The sequence below is a fragment of the Schistocerca americana genome, chromosome X (genome assembly GCF_021461395.2).
Source record: "Schistocerca americana isolate TAMUIC-IGC-003095 chromosome X, iqSchAmer2.1, whole genome shotgun sequence".
NCBI classification, from domain to species: Eukaryota; Metazoa; Arthropoda; class Insecta; order Orthoptera; family Acrididae; genus Schistocerca; species Schistocerca americana.
Genome location: NC_060130.1, coordinates 955,071,421 through 955,088,482, shown reverse-complemented (window position 1 = coordinate 955,088,482; position 17,062 = coordinate 955,071,421).

Genomic DNA, 17,062 nt, shown 5'->3' with positions numbered 1-17,062 from the left:
AATTCTCTAACCTAGTTACCCGATTAAGAGATCAAACATTCCACGCTCCGACCCGCAGAATGCGAGTTTTTTCTTTCCTGATGACAGCATCCTCCTGAGTAGATCTCGTCCAGAGTTCCAAATGGGAGAGCTACTTTATCTCTAGAATACTTCATTAGAGAGGATGCCACCATGGTTTAACCATACAGTAGAGCAATATGCTCTTGAAAGAGAAAAATTTACAGCTGTAGTTTCCCCTTGCTTTCAGCCATTCGTAGATCTAGCACAGCAAGACCATATTGGCTAATGACGCAGCCATGCAGACTGTTGCCCCTGCAACTGCTGGAAAGGCTACCGCCCGACTTCAGGAACCATGGGTTAGTCTTCTCTCTTCACAAATACTCCGTCGTTGTGGTAGCACGCACGGCACAGCTTCTGTATCATTTCATCTCGCTTCATTTTAATTAAACCTGCGTTACAAATTACAAAACGTTCTAAATCTATGTAGAAAAGATTGCAGAAAGTTAGTTTTTAAGGAGGTCGGGTTGAAAGGGGGGGGGGGGGTGCAGCCTTGCAGTTCTACCATGGCAGCTTGGTACAGCTCTGCCTGTATTGCACAGAGTGGTCAGAAACAGTCTGAAAAGCTTGAAAAGTTGTTGCAGGGTAGGTTGTGCTGAGAAATAATTGTTAAGAAAAAAATTTGATAAGTTGCGCTGTTTCCGATTTAATTAGCGTTGAATTTAACCAATTAAACCCTTGCACTTTCAAATTCGAGCAGCCGTCCATAGACGGTGTTTCCAAACGTTTTCTCCGTTTGGTTTCCACAAACCGAACAGTAGTGTCACACAAATAGCACTACGTTCACTGCTGTGAGAGGTGTGTGTCAAGCGTACCTCCGTCGTTGTCCTATCACACCTCTTTGCACTTACAAGGGGAGGCCGCCAATTGTGAAATTCAGATTCGATTCATACTGCGCATAATAAAAGCTCATGGCCAGAGGTGTAATGTGGCAAAGCACCAAGATGCACTTCTCAGCCGTTGTCGAGAAAATCGACAGTTAAAAGAAACCGTTTTGGCGAAATACTCTCTACGAGGAATGATTTTCTGCAGCATCATAGCGCAGCGGTAAGCGCTGGGGTTCGTAATTCGAAGGTGGGCGGATCGAATCTCGCGCCATGCAATATTTTTTATATTATTAGTTTTTTGCAATTCATATATATATATATATATATATATATATATATATATATATAAACTATTAATGAATTGCTTATGCATGTTGGTGAAGGTGGATCGCTCTCCAATTGTACCGCCTCCATTTTTCCGTTTGTTTAACAGGGTGTACCAAAGCTCTCACGTCCGCACTGATTTTCGACGTTGTTATAAGTTGCGCTAGGGACCGCATCTACCTTCTTTCGAAGTTAGCAGGCAACTACGCTGTTATGGGGCGGCTCGTTTCGGCCCATTCAACATCTGTCCTTCAAGTGTAACGAGCGAGTAACTGAGTTTATATTTCAAACCTGCCACAGCAAGTTTGTGTTCGTGGGGTCTCCATTCTAATTCGAACGTTTGACTCACGCTATACGTATTCGTTTCTACGTCTTCCGTTAACTATACGTGGTTAACATTATGAAGACAATTAATAACATTTGTGAAATACAACTTTGTTTGCGGAAAACATAATGATGATGTTCGAAGTCACCAGTTTTTCCACGACAAACGACTTTCAACAACTTATTATATGCATAATTGTTGCAACTGATTGCCGGGAATTATATATATATATATATATATATATATATATATATATATATATATATATATATATTACCGCTGCACCACCCCGCTGTAGAAAATTACTACTCGTAGAGAGTATTTCACCGCAACGGTTTCTTTTAACTGTCGATTTTCTCGACAACGGCTGAGAAGTGCATCTTGGTGCTTTGCCACATTACACCTCTGGCCATGAGCTTTTATTATGCGCAGTATGAATCGAATCTGAATTTCACAATTGGCGGCCTCCCCTTGTTAGATTCGCAGCTAAACAAATGCTTACGTTGAAGATCGATTGCGTAAATAAGATTTCCGAAGATGATCGATGACTGTCAGACAAACTTCTGCTACTCAAGCTGATATCATTGATGTCAGTTGTTTTCATAGCGTAGATAGTAGCGCGTGAGACTGCTGAGTTGTGTGCTCGGGTTCGATACTACTATCCAGCGCCCAATTTTTATATTGATTTCTTGTTCGGTTCGGCAACACCGTCCTTGGCAGGCGTTTTGAATCTGTGCACACAACGACCTAGTCGGCTAACTTCAGTGCTATTTAAATCGGAGGCGGTACAACACATTGAACTTTCTTCTTAACACCTATGTCTCAGCACACCCTACCATGAGACTCCTTTGCAAGTTCTCAAACTGTTTCTTAATACTTTTTATGCTTGCTACCTTTGAATGCCAATGAGCATATTCCAGTACCCAACACTACCTGACGTCAGCTCTGCTCCTTGGACGACATCGAGCAGAATGTGCGTGCCAGTAAGTCAGAGGCAGTGGGATCAAAGTGGATCCGCGATGTTTACGGAGTCTCTTGCAGTTCATGTAAGACGTGCAACCACGGCGAAACGGTTGCTACACGCTGGGTAGATGCTCAGTTGTTCGTGATTGTGGTAATGGTAATAACAGGAACCAGCGATGCGTCATGCTGTAGCGTCTCCCGTTATCCTGCAGTACGACACAACAACCGACTGCCCTATGATCGTCGTCGGTCGCACTGGGTATGGCGCGTGCTACACTCCGTCTAGGAACTTTGTTTTTCTTTAGCAGAACGTTAGAAGACCAATTGCGGGACGCACGGGAAATAGGGGGTCCACAACGAATTTTTGACGTCACACTAGTTGCCTTGCCCGACATACACTATGTGATCAAAAGTATCCAGACATACATTTTTCATATTAGGTGCATTGTGCTGCCAACTAATGCCAGGTACTCCATATCAGCGATCTCAGTAGTCATTAGACATCGTGAGAGTGCAGAATGGGGCGCTCCGCGGAACTCACGAACTTCGAACGTGGTCTGGTGATTGGGTGTCACGTCGCGTCTGTACGCGAGATTTCCACGCTCATAAACATCCCCAGGTTCTCTGTTTCCGATGTGATAGTGAAGTGGAAACGTGAAGGGACACGTACAGCACAAAAGCGTACAGGCTGACTTCGTCTGTTCACTGACAGAAACCGCCGACAGTTGAAGAGGGTCGTAATGTGTAATAGGCAGGCATCTATCCAGACCATCATACAGGAATTCCCAACTGCATCAGGATCCACTGCGACAGTTAGGCGGGAGATGAGAAAACTTGGATTTCGTCGTCGATCGGCTGCTCATAAGCCACACATCACGCCGGTAAATGCCAAACGACGCCTCGCTTGCCGGCCGGTGTGGCCGAGCGGTTCTAGGCGCTTCAGTCTGGAACCGCGCAAACGCTGCGGTCGCAGGTTCGAATCCTGCCTCGGGCATGGATGTTGTGATGTCCTTATGTTAGTGAGGTTTAAGTAGTACTAAGTTCTAGGGGACTGATGACCTCAGATGTTAAGTCCCATAGTGCTCAGAGCCATTTGAACCATTTGACGCCTCGCTTGGTGTAAGGAGCGTAAACATTGGACGATTGAATAGTGGGAAAACGTTGTGTGGAGTGACGAATCACGGTACACAGTGTGGCGATCCAATGGCAGGGTGTGGGTATGCCGAATGCCCGGTGAACGTCATCCGCCAGCGTGTGTAGTGCCAACAGGAAAATTCGTAGGCGGTGGTGTTATGATGTGGTCGTGTTTGCGCCCCTAGTTGTTTTGGGTGGAACTATCACAGCACAGGCCTAAACTGATGTTTTAAGCACCTTATTGCTTCCCATTGTTGAAGAGCAATTCGGGGATGCCGATTGTATCTTTCAGCACGATCGTGCACCTGTTCATAATGCACGACCTGTGGCGGAGTGGTTACATGACAATAACATCCCTGTAATGGACTGCCCTGCACAGAGTTCTCACCCGAATCCTACAGAACACCTTTTGAATGTTTTGGAATGCCGGTTTCATGCCAGGCCTCGCCGATCGACATCGATACCTCTCTTCAGTGCAGCACTCCTTGAAGAGTGGACTGCCAATCCCCAAGAAACCTTCCAGCATCTGATTGAACGTATGCCTGCGAGCGTGGAAGCTGTCATCAACGCCAAGTGTGGGCCAACACCGTACTGAATTCTAACCTTACCGATGGAGGGCGCCACGAACTTGTAAGTCATTTCCAGCCAGGTGTCCGCATACTTTTGATCACATAGTGTACATCTCGAACGCTCGGCTGCATCCGGGCCCGGCCAGGCGGGAAATCAGCATGTCATTGAGGAGGTAGCCAACTAAGTCCTTAGCGTTGTCTATTTAAACGCGCAGCTACGAAATATTAAAGTTTTAGTACTTTCAACATTGCAGCCCAGTCAGCAATCGTGATAATCCAATATATAAGAAACTATCAGCCTCGACTGCGGTAATGAAACCAACGTTTACCTAAGTTTCAGCCCAAGTAATTGAGCCTTCTTCAGAAGATATACCTGATTCTATAATATGTGTGCGAAGGCATGGTCTAGAAATAAAACCATAACAGCCTGAATAGGAGTAGTCACATTTTAAAAATGCGGTACATAGGTACTAAGTCACCACCAAGACTTTGGCTCCGGCGAGCGCCTCGTCTCCATGGACGCCGTGCGGTGGGCTGCCGGAGCTTAAGTCAAGTCTTGGTGGTGACTTAGTACCTATGTACCGCATTTTTAAAATGTGACTACTCCTATTCAGGCTGTTATGGTTTTATTTCTAGACCATGCCCTCGCACACATATTATAGAATCAGGTATATCTTCTGAAGAAGGCTCAGTTACTTGGGCTGAAACCTAGGTAAAGGTTGGTTTCATTACCGCAATCGAGGCTGATAGTTTCTTATATATTAAATATTAAAGTGGTCTCAAATAGTATCTCGCTCCCCACTAGATGCGGTCGCTGCAACTAGACCTGTTCTGCCACGCTCGTGTGATGGAGAGTATGAGGAGCAGCTGCTTTCGACGAGTTGTTGACCCAAATAACACGTTTACCCGCCACACAGGCGAGGCTTGTCACAGAACGGCATCGTGGCAACATCTATTGTGTACTACCGTGAGCAATAGCGTGCGCACGAAGCGATAAATATTGAAACGAAATTCGAAGAAAATCGCTTGGACGTGGGCGACTGGTCATTATAAAGTCCTGCCCTGAACGAAATCGAACATCTTTAACCTGAAGCAGGACACTGGTTGCGTATCTGATCTATTCACCCAAAACCCTGGCAACAGACATTGACTGTGTTTTAGAAAGGACGAGAAGAAATTCTACCTACAAGAAAGCATCCTTCAAAATTAAATCCTGTGATAATACCAAAAGGGAGTCATACACGTCTTTGGAACGAGTGACTAAGGCTACCCTGAAAATTTGGGCCGTATTATACACTCGGAAAAAAACGACTCACAGCGAAGAAATTATCTTAAAGGCATGTAAATTGGTAATTGTCATGTAAACATACAGACAAGCGAATGACTAAAATTTCAGAAAAATTGAATGATTTATTCAAGAGGTAGAGCCTCACAAATTGAGCAAGTCAATAACGAGCTGGTCCATCTCTAGGGCCTTGTGCAAGCAGTTGCTTGGCTTCGCATTGATTGACAGAGTTGTCGGATGTCCTCATGAGAGATAATGTGCCAGATTTTGTCCAATTGGCACGTTAGATCTACAGAGTCCCGAGCTGGTTGGAGGGCCTTCCCCATAGTGTTCCGAACTTCCTCAGTTGGGGAGAGATCCGGCGATCTTGCTGGCCAAGGTAGTATTTGACAAGCACAAAGACAAGCTGTGGTAATCCGTGTAGAATCGAACTGAGCACCGATGGCTAGCGAAGATGTGCTTGGAGACGCCTCAGACGGCAGTGGAGTACCAAATGACGATCGCTCCCCATAGGCCTGACAGCCAGGAATTATCGTCTGGGGTGCCATTTCTTTTCATAGAAGGGCCCCATTAGTTGTCATCCGCGGCACCCTTACGTCACAACGAAACGTCGACGATATTCTACGCCCTGTTTCGTTGCCCTTCATGGCAAGCCACCCTGCACTTACATTTCAGCAAGATAATGCCCGCCCGCACACGGCGAGGATTTCTACTGCTCGTTTTCGTGCTTGCCAAACACTGTCTTTGCCAGCGAGATCGCCAGGTTTCTCCCCAACTGAGAATGTTTGGAGCATTATGGGCAGGGCTCTCCGACCACTCGGAATTTTGACGATCTAACGCGCCAGGTGGACAGAATCTGACACGATATCCCTCAGAAGGAGATACAACAAGTCTGTCAATCAATGCCAAGCCTGATAACTGCTTGCATAAGGCCCAGGGTGGACCAATGCGTTACTGACTTCCTCAATTTGTGAAGCTCTTTCTCTTGAATAAACCATCCAATTTCTCTGAAATTGTAATCATTTGTTTGTTTGTACATGTACATCACATTTGCCGATTTCCGTCCCATTCGGATAGTCTCTTCATCGTGTGTCGTTTTTTCATCTTAGATTGCATACAGACCTTACTATGGTTGTATGCTCATTTGAGATCCACTGTTGGTTGAATGACTCCTCCAAAGCACTCGATCCATAATGGTGCTCAGCCATATGTATCTACACCTGTATGTGTTCAGTATCTCCTTCGTCAAAAGGGAATACGGGATCTACACTCTGCAATACAGCAGAGGTGCCACCATTATCTTCTTTATTTCCAGAATGAGATTTTCACTCTGCAGCGGAGTGTGCGCTGATATGAAACTTCCTGGCAGATTAAAACTGTGTGCCGGACCGAGACTCGAACTCAGGACCTTTACCTTTCGCGGAAAAGTGCTCTACTGGCAGAAGTAAAGCTGCGAGCTCGAGGTGTGAGGTAACTCAGATGGTAGAGCACTTGCCAGCGAAAGGCAAAAGTCCCGAGTTCGAGTCTCGGTCCGGCAGACAGGTTTGATCTGCCAGGAAGTTTCATATTCTTTATTGTTATACAGATCTTCCTATGGCCAGCCAGAGTGGCAATGCGGTTCTAGTTGCTACAGTCTGGAACCGCGCGCACGCTACGGTCGCAGATTCGAATCCTGCCTCGGGCGTGGATGTGTGTGATGTCCTTAGGTTAGTTAGGTTTAAGTAGTTCTAAGTTCTAGGGGACTGATGACCTCAGCAGTTAAGTCCCATAGCGCCCAGAGCCATTTTTTAGATCTTCCTACGGCTATATTCTCATTCGAGATCCATTGTTGGTTAAATGACTCCTCCAGAGCACTCGATCCTTAATGGTCCTCAGCCATACGCATCTGTACTCCTCCTGTATCATAGTTCTGTCGGTAAAAGCACTGCCCATGAAAGTCGAGGTTCTGGGTTCGAGTTCCGATCCGTCATACAGTTTTAATCCGTCAGTATCAGTCACAGCTCTCATGAAGAAATTTGAAATTATACATGAGGAAACATTGTTGGCAAGACTGACACCGGTGTAAGGATTTTAATACGTTGTAAAACGAATGCAATATCAGGGTGTACTGTAATTCGACTACACACCAGTATTTCTGTTGACTGTGCACCACAAAGGCACCACATTGGGGTGGCAAGAACACACATGTTAATATCTATGACATTTTGAACTCATTTTAGGAAAACAACGAAAGTATAGTGGAAACACGCTATATCTGATTACCTATGCAATCCCCTTCTTCGATGAAGTTGTATTAAATTTTTACTGTATCGATGCTATATTTCATAACATTTTCCCATATTTGCGGCATCTCTAAGAAGTCTTACATTCCGCCGCCCAGTGCGCTACTTATAAGGCGAATCCCGGTCGGTTTGCGAAAAGCAGCCTCCCTCGGCTGGTGTGCAGACAACAAAGCACGCGCCGCTGCCCGGGAAGTGGGCTGACAGGCGTGGGAGTGGCCGCTGGTGACGTCAGCCCCGGCTGCAGCTTTAAACAGGGAACAGCCAACTTGTCTCTGACGCCGAGGGAGCCCACGCGCAGCCATATCGCGTGGATGTCGTACCCTTCACTTTAGGGGACAGCAACATTAGTCAGCTGCTACCAAACCAGGAGCTAAAGTCGCTCAGTGTAGTGGGCGCCACTAGATCGGGTGGGGTGCCTGAACACAAGCAACAGCGACAACATTTCGAAGCTCATACAATATAGACTTACATAGCAGGTATTTTCATTCTCTATGATTTTAGTTGTTTGGGCATTAGGCCGTATTGTAAGTATGGTTGCCAGATTAACCCTTAGCTTTCCAGGTTATCCTTTGGTTACACACTATCCCATGTGCGATCTGAGAGACCACTGCATTTCAATAGCCATAAAAACCATTCAGCAATTTCACTGGAAAAGTTCAGATTTTGTGTAAAAGGTTACATTAATATCACACAAAATATATATATTCAAATAAATTGTAATGTTTATTTTTATGAAAAAAGTGCATTTAAACAGAAAACTACACAAAATGAACGTAACATTACGTGATGATGTTAATGCTAAGAAAACTCAAATACCCTCTGCTCCAAATTTTACTATTTGCTATACTTTTATTGTTTGTTGCAAAATTGTTCAAATGGCTCTGAGCACTATGGGACTCAACATCTTAGGTCATCAGCCCCCTAGAACTTAGAACTACTTAAACCTAACTAACCTAATGACATCACACACATCCATGCCCGAGGCAAGATTCGAACCTGCGACCGTAGCAGTCGCGCGGTTCCAGACGGAAGCGCCTAGAACCGCTCGGCCACATCGGCCGGCAAATTCGTCTTCACTTAAGCACTGTTCCTATGCTGTATTGTGTTCACTTTCAGTTTTGTTGTCACTATCCGTTCGAACATCGGTTCCTAAACTGTCCTCAAACCATTTTAAAACAGTATTCTCAAAGTCAGGATCCGTTAAACATGAATCTGGCTACTGAATCCATACCGCAAAGTCCCAGGTGCGGTCTCAAAGACCACTAACTCGAAAGAAGCAGTAATAGTATAGGTCCACGTCACATTGAAGTGGCTACTGAGAAAGGAAACCATGGTAGCTTCGGGGAAGAACAACTAGACAACCCCACCATTATGCACTATCAACAGAGTTACAATAAACGCTAGCGGTCTGTGAGACCGCACCTGGGACGTTAAGGGTTATGGTGACAAAATAACCGAACATTCCCTGGCGAAAGGATTTGCTGAACTGATGGTGAACACAGTAAGCTCATAGTAAATATTAAAATCATATTTATTGTTGCTAGTTTCAACTTTCAACAAATTTTTGTTACCTTTAATTTTTGATAAAAATCGTTGCATGTTGCAAACTAAAAATTACAGCGAGTGCATAATTCTGCTTTTGCCTTATTGACTCTCAGTTTGTTTCTAGCGTCAGACTAAAAATAACTCCTGTGACTGAAGACTCTTACCACTGCTGGTTTGCTGCACGTAACCGTCATATTCTTTTTTATAATGTGTTTTTGTGTTAGACGTTTCTTCTTCGTTTGTAAACGTTTTCTATAAAAAAAAAATTGTGGACGTAGAAGCTTGACTTTGTAATGGTTCCAAAGTTTTATTTAGTTTACGGATCTGTTCGTATACAGTTTCCTTGTCAATGTCGTCTTCAAACCCAACCACCTTTAATGCCTGAAAGTATTTTCATATGTATGAGTTACCAAATGTTTACTGACTTGATTCCGCGAATCAGTAAATAAATTAATAATATGAACGGAATTCTAAAGCATCGAACCACTCATACTTCGGTACCGAACAATGATCACAAGGTTGAAACACCTAACAGTGCGGTAAACAACCAAACACTTGGCAGCCCAGATTTTAAGGCATGTTTCTGTGCCTAAAGTACCGCCTACTAATGATGGAGACGCTCACGTTAGTTGCTTATCCAAACCAAACCTCAGAAAATATCCCTGCTTCAACTTTTGCAATTTTGTTGATGTAGTTAGGGTTCGCCTGCATAGCAAAGGCAAACCGTAAGCCTAGCTTCTTGAGTCCCAGAAAGCGTCTGATACAATTCCGCGCTCGCACCTTGCGATCACAATACGTTCTTATAGAAATCGATTGGACTAAATATTTTGTAGCAAACAGCTCGGCAGAAACAATCATAAAAAAAGTGAGACATTCTCTAAAGCGGAATGATCATGAGGCTTGGAACATTCAACTTGGACCTGTTAGCCACATTTGTTTCTGAGTTGTGGTTGTGTGTTCATAAGCTTTAACAAAATCTGCATGTATTCTCCTGTAACTCCGCCACAACTTTGGAAATTTCAGTTAGAAGCACACTATAAGTTTCCATAGGTATGCGTTTCTGCCATGTTGACATCACACTGAAGTAGAATTGTAAATCTACCACAGGCTGTCATAAGTAAGCGTGGACCATTGTAGTTTTTCTAGTATTCTTGGTTAATTAACTAAAAAATCCGCGTTAGGTGTGTTGCATACCTATAGGGTTGGTTGGTTGGTTTATCTGGGGGAAGGGAGTAAACAACGGTGTCATCGGTCCCATCGGATTATAGAAGGATGGGCAAGGAAGCCAGCCTTACCCTTTCAAAGGAACCATCCCAGCATTTGCCTGAAGCGATTTAGGGAAATCACGGAAAACCTGAATCAAGATGGCCGGACGCGGTGTCCTCCCGAATGCGAGTCCAGTGTGCTAACTACTGCGCCACCTCGCTTGGTATCTGTAGGGCACTACTTAACTACGATCGATTTTTTCGCGTATTCAATTGGTGTCTCACTAAATTCCCCTACAAAACGGAAGCGGTGAACCGTCAAAAAACTGAATGATGGCATATAAATGGCCACGTAACCTAAGAAACATTCGTGTTCTACATAGTTGTCCTGCTGTCTGTTACTTAAAAACGAACAGTATTTATAACAAATTTGAAACTGTTAGTGTTTAACTCTGTTTTTTTTCGTAAATTCTTTATTTGTAACGTGAAACAGAAGGATGTTGTAGCAAAATAAAAAAAATCAGTTTTGTCACATAGCGCTAGAAAAAGCAGTTTCCTTTCTGAAATGTAATATTGAAAAAAACCACCAAACAAAAACATATCAAAGATTGGTTCAATACCTCTACCAGCTTATATAAAACATGTTTCTTTTATTCTTAAACAACTTTCGTATTTATCAGTAATAACAGGAAACGGTTGCCTCTGATCATGATGAAGAGCGTAATATTGAATATAAAATAACAATAAAAAATACATACATTTTTTTATGTTCGTTCACATAAACTGTACTTGCATCAAAGGTAACTGTTTTGGTAACACGCCACTGAAAAGACAGTAGCCGTACTTTAAGTTTTGCATTATGAATAAGCATTGGGATGAAATGAACTACATATAGTAGCTTCTGTTTGGAAATGCAACGTCCAGTTGGCGAGAATGAACGATTTCTCTGACGATAATGTACGCAAAAAAATGAAATGATTATATGCACTTTAATGATATTCGACACTGCAGCACAACCTGTACTGTCCAAGCAGACAATACGATCTCATTAAAACATAGTACTTTTAGAGTCAAGTAACAGAAATATTCAGTATTAATGTACCAGTGAAGCCATATAAGCAGCTATTGCCGTACAAGAGCCCCATCACTTCTTACCGTATTTTCGAAACACATACTGTTGGGATGGGGAAAAGAAATTGCTACTTTCAAAACTCATAAAATGTGTAGATAAAAAGTAAAAATTATATCCTGTGTAGCACAGCCACACTTCGGCATTACAGCGTCTTTTCTCATTTTTGATGTGACGCAAATCTATAACATGGCTTTCACTGAAATGAATTCATTCCAAAACTAATAAAAATGTCGTTTTGGAGAGCAGTGCCTACTTGAACTTCAGGTCTTCTTCAAACGACGTTATAATTGGGTTGTTTGCAAAATTTTTTTAACCACAACACAGTAGTAGTGGAGCAAAGAGAGTATGGCCCCACTCTTCATTGTCGCCAGATTTATTCAAGATGGCGGATCCAAGATGGCGGCGATAGATATGGCAATGTCGCAATGACGTTATGTCAGAAAGTTCAAATTTTGACGGGAAGAAAGGTCAATTGGGCTACCTCCACTAACCTATCGGTCACAAGATGCATGACCAGAGCGCCCTCGGCTGACGAAAGTCACTCTCCGAACTGTTGTACAAAGACGGGCTCGTTTCTACACCAATCTCCAGATTCTGGGATTACAAGTACACATGTATTTTTACATGGTTTGTCAGAATATTATACCATTTACGTGATACTTCTTGATATCAAGCTCAATGCAGTGTTGTTTGCATAGCAGTACCGCTCGTGCAACATAATTCTGAAGATATGGACTGGAAATTATTTCTCTAGAGACCTGAAACTTTAGTGAGGAGAAGTGTGCTTGAACCACTGAGTAACTAGAAACTTATCCCGTCTGTGAAGACCTTTACGTGAAAACTCGAGAAAATAGAGGAAACTGATATTTCCACTCGCGAATACCGATGTCGGTGATGTAGCAGATTCCAAATCATCCCTATAATTTACAAAGTCAACTAAGGTGTTTCTCATGTCTGGAGAACCAGTAAACATGTCTTCCATCCATCTTTCACCTGCTAGACGTACAAACCACAGTCGATGTTCTCTCAACGAACTAAAGGCGCGAAATGTGCAGAGGCAGTCATCTGGACAATTTACATGAGTTGGAATAATGATCCAGTGCAAACACACGTCCATATCGAATGTTCTCAAATTTCCACGAGATCATGAAACCTGTCGAACACAAACTAAGTATTAGATCGCTATTCGACCGTCTAGAGGACGACATGGCTGAGTCAGCTGCATTCCTACACCCCTACAGGCTTCTCCATTCGGACAGCTCCTGCTGTTAATGGAAAACGTGAATCATTCCCGCCACAGGACACTGCTGGCGCGCCAAGCACCCCTAGTAAGAATTATCCTAGGAAGTCGCTTACAAACATATTTGATCGCTATACTTACAATCAAATGTTATGATCATGGTCTCAATTGAACGACATTCGACAACGAACGAAGTATTGGATATAAACCCTGTTGACGGCTGTGGCTCTGGAAATAGAAATATCTGTACCATTCTTATGACCTGACATACTCTTCCCTTTGCTATCATAGTATTACGTGTCAAATCCATACCTTCCTTACGACTGGACATAATCATTTCCTTCGCACATTTTGGAACACAAACACATACTTTATAAGCCTGATGCTCAAGGTGCAACATATCACGCATCCGCTACTACCAAGTATGATACTTCATCAGTAAATAATTGCTGACGATATGAAACAATACTGAGAGAAAATCAGCGATGGGTGGACATGTCTCATAAGATTTTCTTGCGAGTGCTACAACTGTGTCGTAGAAAGAGAGGCATTATCGTCTTACAAACCGCCAGATGTTAAAAAACCCGATCCCCACAACTACTGTATGTTACTGTCACAAGCAGCGTTTGTTCTACATGTGTACACAAGTATCCACGTTAAAAGCTATACTGGCTCTATGAATCGAGGTATGGCATTACCTCCAAATGACGTATTTTTCCCAGACAAATACCGCGACACTGAATATAGACGGTGATCGTAGGAGTGTATATGATCAGACCAGCAGTGCGGTTACATGTCACCTACGTTGCACCCTCGTAATAAAATTACCGAATTTTGAAAGTGATTTGGCTAAGGAGTGTGGTATGAAATTGGTATTTGCTACTCTCTCATGCTGCCGCTAGATATTTCTCCAGTATTTATAACACTGGTCAACACTCATTTTCTTGCCAAGGATATTTGAGTGGCTTTAGGATGGGTTAGTGGTGCTGAGGACGAATGTAGCAACCATTTATGCAGTTTGGCTCTAGTTATTGAGATAATGCATGATTTATTCAAAAAATTAGAAAAAATTGCTAATACTGAACTCGAGCGCTACAAACTACAATGAAAAAAGAAAATAATCTTTATAAATAGCTTCTATGAAAACCTGATAGGCATTTGTCCACGTATAAAACATAATTGCATAGTTTCTCTATAAGTATATCATTTTCCGTCCATGACGAACCGCTTCCTGCACGCTTTCCTTTTATAGGTCTCTTCAGAACAGTCACGTTGCAGATTCCAGCAATAATCTGCCATCATATGCCTGTCCCATCTTCCTTTATATCTTTCCTCTATTCCTTTCATATCTTGATGGAACCGCTCTCCTTGTTCCTCACTGAAATCACCTAGATTACGAGGAAATCGATCCAAGTGGCTGTGAAGGAAGTGCAATTTTATGCTCATGTTAGCTCCTAAGTTTTGAAAGTTAGTGAGCATGTTTTTGACCAGTTCCTCGTAATTGGGAGCTTTATGATTGCCCAAAAAACATTTTACAACAGCGACAAAACTGTTCCAGGCCGATGGATCAGTGACAGTCATGACACTTTTAAAATTGGTATCGTTGATGAGCCTGCGAATTTGAGGACCATCAAATATTCCTGCCTTAAGTTTTTCACTACTGAGTCCAGGGAACGTATTGCAGATGTATGTGAAGCAATTACCATTTCTGTCTAAAGCTTTGGTGAATTGCTTCATTAGTCCTAACTTAATATGTAATGGTGGAAGAACAATCTTGTCCCTACTAACCAGAGGTTCATTAATGATGTTTGCTTCACCAACAGCCATATGTTCCCTTGGTGGCCATGTTTTCTGCTTCCAATGTTCGTGATTTGCCCTACTATCCCACATGCAGATAAAACATGGGTGCTTTGTGTATCCACTTTGTTGTCCAAGCAAGAAGTTCACCATTTTCAAATCAACACAAATCAACCACTGGTGCTGCATATACTGAATTTTCTGCAGAACCATCTTGATGTTAGCATATGCTTCACAAAGTTTTGTTGAGTGGGCAATTGGAATAGATGCGTAACGATTGCCATTGTGTAGGAGAACACATTTTAAACTTCTAGTGGAACTGTCTATGAAGAGACGCCAGTCCTCTGGTCTATATTCCGGCAGCCCCAATTCAAGTAAAAGTCCAGGTATATTGCTGCAATACACTATAACCTCTTCTTGGTTGAAGTATGGAAGAAGGTTTTCTTCTCTCGTCCGGTAAGCTGTTATTTTAACACTTGGATGAAGACAGTTCTTTTCCTTAAGCCTGGATGCTAAGAGTTCTGATGCTTGCTTTGAAAGATTGAGTTCTCGTATCAAGTCACTGAGCTCCTTCTGGTCGAACTGCTGGGGTTGTGTCTCACGTCCTTCGTATTCCGAACCACTACTTGTACATTCCTCGCCGTGCACATCGTCATCTGATGATGTTAGCGTGGGTAATGCTGTGAAGGTTGGTACAGGAACATCGTTGCTGTGCACCACCGGTCTTCTTGCTGACTCCAAATCGGGATATTCCCACTTTCATTTTTTGAACATATTAAAACCTTTCACATTAACAATGCAAAAATAGCAATCATCTGTATGGTTCTTCTGCTCTCGCCATACCATAGGCACTCCGAAGTTTAAGCTTTTCCTTTTTCGTTTTGTCCACTGCCGTAAGCACTCCACACAGCATTTACAAACTTTATGGGGCGCCCACACCTTGTCTTGGTCTCCAAGTTTAATTCCGAAATATGCCAGATACGCTTCCTTCACAAAAGGAGTGATATTCTTCCTGTTCTTTTGAAGAACGTATTCACCACAAATGTAGCAGAACTCATCTGGATGGTTCACGCAAAGACGGCGTGAAGAACTCATGTTTTCCTAAAACAAAATTGCACAAATACTACATATTATGCAGAACTTTCTTGTATTTGCATGTCAATCACATCCAACAAACATCATTAATTGTTTTGTGTGAAATGAATACTCACCTCTTATTTGCTACGTCACGATGAAAAGGTTCTATCTCCTTGAAGCTGCACTGCACATGTGTGTGACTTTCGACCATTGCCATTTTTCTTGTTTACACTGAACGCTACCTATCGGCTGTTGCGGGGATTACCTCGGCCAACAAATGAATGTCGAGTACCGCCGAATTCAAATCTGCACAACCCTCAATATCTTCAACACACGCACCGCACAACAGGACTGAACACATGCTGACAGTGTGATGTTTGCATGATGTAATCCTCAACCACACAGATGCACTCCCTGAGCACAATTGTTCAATAAAGATAGTACAATATCACTAATTAAAAAACAGGTAGCAAATACATTACACCATATATGGACCCTCCAGTCGATATTATCCACATGAAACTCTCATTTCCACAAATAACCTATATCTCAAAAACCAGAGCCAATTTGGAAAAAGTACAAATATACTCGGAATGAGTATCATAACAATATCCCATTTTCGTTCAAACTTCCCTGGCAACGAAAAAAAAGTTTTATTTTGTAGAGCTGTGTAATGCATACTCTCTCAATGCCATGTAAGAGGTTCTGCGATATATCCACTGAGTTATAAGCGATGATTGATTGGGAAGGATCAGTACCAGTAGTAGATGGTGTGATAATTGGGGTCATAAGAAATGTACACTAGCTTTTCAGATCGCTAGTGCTAAGCTTTCGGTAGAAATAATGTCTATGATTTGGAATCAAGTCGTTCTATTCAACCACATACCTGCATTGTATCCAATGGAAAAGTTCTTTAATGATTACAGCCACAAGAAGTGAATCATATTTCTAGCCTCTCATATCTGGAAACGAGTTACCTTTCTCGAACCTATCAGCTACAGTAAAATTCCAGCTTGGTTTTAAGTAGTCCCTATGCATCTTGCCACTGCCCCTCAAACTCTGCGCTACCATCCGTGCATCTTTGCGCCTTTGATCATTCCAGTGTAAGTATGAACTGAGTAAAAGTCGCAAAAAGCTATATCTACCACCTTCTGCAACCTGTATAGGAACAGGCTAAGCTGAGTTACTGCAACAGGACTGTGCCCGTCAACTGTGCGTGATGTGTAAGGTCAGTACCAAACGAAGCCTGAAGCTGCAACACGAGGTGGTATATAAAACGGTATGGGAACTGGGGGAAGGA